The following is a 4,159-nucleotide window of genomic DNA, read 5'->3' as shown; positions in this document are numbered from 1 at the left end:
CCCTGCTCTAGTCCCCAGATCCCCCCTCTGCCTGACACTCTTCCTCCCTTTGCGCTCCGCTCCCTTTCCCTGGCTGCCTCTCCCCCTCGCTGATTGCTATGCAGTCTGTAGCTGAGAAGTCAGTAACTCTGTGGAAGGATCCAACAGCTTTCCGCTACTTTAGCCCATCCTCGCATGTGAGCTCAGAGCTGCGGAGCCGCCATGGGGGAGACAGAGCAACCATCGGCAGCGGGAAAGGGATGGTGGGGCTGCCAGATGCCCCCAAGGAGGTGAATCCTCCTCCTGGGCTGCTGCACAGAGATTAAATAACTACCATCTGAGGGTTTTTTCCCACCTGGATTTGAGGTGCTGGGCTGACACCTCACCCTGAGGAAGGACCAGCATCTCCCAGCTGATGCAGAGTGTTTGCTGTGGGGCATTGCCTCCCCACTCCACAGAGCTGGTGATTTTCTGTCGGGATGAGTAATGCTGGGACAGGAGCATGGACACGGAGGGACCAGCCCTCAGGGCTCCAGGATAGTGCACAGCCATCCTGCCAGGAAACCTGCCCAAGAAACCTCTTTTGGGTTTCCATGGCCAGCAGCATCTCAGAGGCTTTAAAAAGGTCACTTCTTAGTGACAAGGAGAGAAGGCAGGGGACTCTGCTGCAGCAAAGCCAGAGGCTGAAGAGACCCCTAACCACACAGGCAGTGGCTGTAGGCACAGGGTCATGGGGACAGCCCTGCTCCAGGACAGGGTTTTTCAGGGCATGATTTCCATCTTGGTGTCTCATCTGCTGTCCCCAGAGTTAAGGTATGTGCTGAAAAATCAAAAAAGATTTTAGAAATTATGTTCTGAGTCTCCTCTCAGCCCCAGTCCTGCAAGGATCATGACTCTCCTTCCCAAGATGTGGCACATAGGATGACCTCTGCAAAATATGCTGTGGAGCCTGCTGTGCCAGTGAACACCACCGTGGCGAGCACAGCCTGCTCCCATCTGGCAAGGCCACTGCCAGGGCAGCAGAGCATGGGTTTAGTAGCTCCATGCAGACAGCAAACCAGCTCCAGCAGCTGCAAACCAGGAGCACGTCAGCCTCTTGAATGGGTCAGTTTACCCCAGTGCACCATGGCTGCTCCCTACTGCTCCTGGGAAGCTGCTGTGCCTGGATGGAGCAGGGCCAGCCTGTCCATTGCCCCTGCAGCCATCCCTATGAGGACCTTGTTCAGGTTCAGAGGAGTACTTATTTTCCCAAAAACTCTGTCACTAGGGCCTGCGGGGCTGCTTCCCAAGAGCTACTGACCAGTATCTGCCCAGCTGCTCTTTGGCCAAGTGTACCATCCCTCTGGCACCACGACAAGCCTTTCCTCTTCATGTGGTGAAGAGATAAAGATGGGGCTGAGACACCTTGCTCCTTCCCAGAACGGGCAAAGCCACCAAGTGCAGCCCTGCAGCCACCTCACCTTCGGGTCGGGTTTCACCCTCTCTGCCCTTTGTTCCTCATTGCTAGCTGTCCCCGAGACCTCACCACATTTCCCTCTGCCTTTGCAGCAGGAAGATGGATAGCTGCACCTTGTGCATTATGTGGCAGCCAAGAGACAGGTGGCACTTCCAGAGCCATCGAGAGGGATATGGAGATGCGACACTGAAGATGTCACCGGCCCCTGGCTGTCCTAGGGCCCCCCAAGTGCCACGCCCTGACCGCCCCATGGCCGCCGGCCCCAGTAGCGGGGTGGCTCACACTCGCCACCCCCGCCCGTCTCCACCAGCACCGTCTTTAATAAGAAGTGTGGAATATTTTAGCACCTATGTAAAAGCCACCACAGACGGTGGTGGCAGCCGTTGCTAGGGAGACGCTCCCAAAAATAGCCCCACTCCGCCAACCTTTCCCAGTGCTGCTGTGGGGATTGAGGGAGGCAGGGGGATAGAGGGATGGAGGGATGGAAGGGTGGGACAAGGGGTGGATAAAGGGATGGATGAAAGGAGGGAGAGTCATGGAGATGGGCAGAGGAATCTTTGGAGGGATCAATGGAGAGATGAATGGAAAGAGGAGGAGTGAGTGGTGGTTGAAAAGATGGAGGGAAGAATGGACAGAGAGAGAAGGATGACTGGACATGGATGGAGAGATGGGTGCAGAGGAAAGCAAGAGCTCCTGGGAAGGTGAGCAAACGCTGCCTGCCCCTTCTCCTGCCTGGGCATGAAGAGAAGAGCTACCTTGATGCCAGCAGCCCCTGCTTGGATACCCATGGTCCTGCATTCCTGCAATACCAGCTAAGCCAGCACAAACCCTTAAGCCCTTTCCGCATTGAGCTGGTCTGACTTTGGGGGTTTAAACTAAAGTTTTGGACTTCTTAACACCTGCCATGCTCCCTCTGTGATCTTCCTCCAACCATCTCATCTCTGTTCTCTTCCACACCTGCCCAGCCAACCAGACCCAGTCATGGGGGCAGAGATGGTGAGACACAGAGGTGGCCCATGATGCTCTACCCCACTATGTTCCCCAGCCCCTCTGGGGAATCATTTCCCTCTCTTAGACAAATCACTGAGGTTGCCCACTCTCCCAGGAGGTCTAGATGCAGCCTGAGCTACATCCTGCACCAGAAATGAAGAGAGACACCTGGAGCACCACTAGGGGCGAAAGCACAGAAGCCTTCCTGATAGAAGGAAACAAACGTTTTAGTGATAAGGAAATGCTCTTTTGTCCCTGTTCTTGTCCCATAGCCATCACCTCACAGGACAGGCAGAGGTGGAGAAGGGCCCTGGATGAAGTTGCTGCTGCCTGGTCCAGGGGCTCTGCAAGAGGAGCCTTCCAGACCAGCAGAGGCAGAGAGGGAAAAACCCCTAAAATAGAACTAAAGGAGGAGGGGTGGGGGGGGAGGGAAGAGAAAAATAAACCAAACAACCCCAAAATCTCATTTTTAATATCAAATCCCAGCTCACTTGCCTCCCTGTCACCCTGGCGACATTCTTTGTGGTCACCATGGAAACGGGAGGCATGGAGAGAGCATCACCGTGCAGGGTGGTGGCAGCACCCGGCATTATTTTGGGAGGCAGGGAGACACCCGGCGCAAGGCGCTTTGCATTGTGGCAGGGCGGGAGGAGGGAAGGTTTATTTTTACTTGATCCCACTCCATGAGCCAATTTTCTCTCCTCTAAGAGCCTGGGTGTCCCTTGCCCTGCAGCAGCTTTCCTGCAGCCCTTATGTGCCACACAGGGATGTCCCATGTGGACACCCTAACCCTACCACCCCGTTCCAGCTGGGTGAGCTTGGTTGGGCTGCTCCCATGAAATCCCTCTAATAGTCACCTCAGCTGGTGGCTCCTGGTGCCACAGTGGGAGATAATGCTGGGACTTGGAGCCCATCAGTTCTTCTTGGGAAGGTGCAAGATGAAGAGAATAAACCTTTGTCACCCCTCTGCAGGCTTCTTTCTTTGGGTGGGACAAGAAGCTGCAAAGAGGAATGCAGGGACAAGAGAAAGACAAGGGCTCTCAGACATTGCATACCAGGGGATTGGAAGGAGATCTCTCGGAAGAGAGTGCCCGAAATCTGTTCCTTCCCCCCAAACATTACATCCCTGCTCTATGGGTTAAAACTCTTTGCACACCTGCAAAAGGACCTGGGATACCAGGGACCTCCAGGGCCACCAGGGTGGGGCTTCGCTTTCACCAGCACCCACATGGCCTTGGGAAGCCCTGCTGAAATCCCAGGCAGCTCCACTCTGATGTCTGGAAACCCAGTTCAGGCAGTCCCTACCCTTTGCCAATTGTCTCCTTTGCTCCAACCCACCCTTTTCCCACCACACCAACCCTTGCCTCAGTGCCCTGGCTGGGAACAGGCAGGGATGTCTCCAGTTTCGTGGGGCCGAGCAGGTGTTTTCCAACTCAGCCTGTGAATCCATCTGGAAAAGCCCTATGATGCAGGTGCTGGAGCGTCAGAGAGGGAAAACACAACCGCCAACCTAATGGGCAGGGAGGAAATGTATGCAAATATATTCAGAAAGGGATCCGGTGATGCTAATAGGCTTGTTAATCCTCTCAGAAAGCACCAGGAATAATATTTTTACACTTTGGTTGTTAAGGATTTTACTCCAAGCAAGCCCATAAAGACAGAGAGAGATATGTAGGGGATGGCCACAGGTTGTGGCTGGGGACAGGGAGGGTAGCAGTCAGAGCCAGCTTCGGG

Source organism: Sturnus vulgaris, chromosome 5 (genome assembly GCF_052056855.1).
Source record: "Sturnus vulgaris isolate bStuVul1 chromosome 5, bStuVul1.hap1, whole genome shotgun sequence".
NCBI classification, from domain to species: domain Eukaryota; kingdom Metazoa; phylum Chordata; class Aves; order Passeriformes; family Sturnidae; genus Sturnus; species Sturnus vulgaris.
This window is presented reverse-complemented; position numbering follows the sequence as displayed.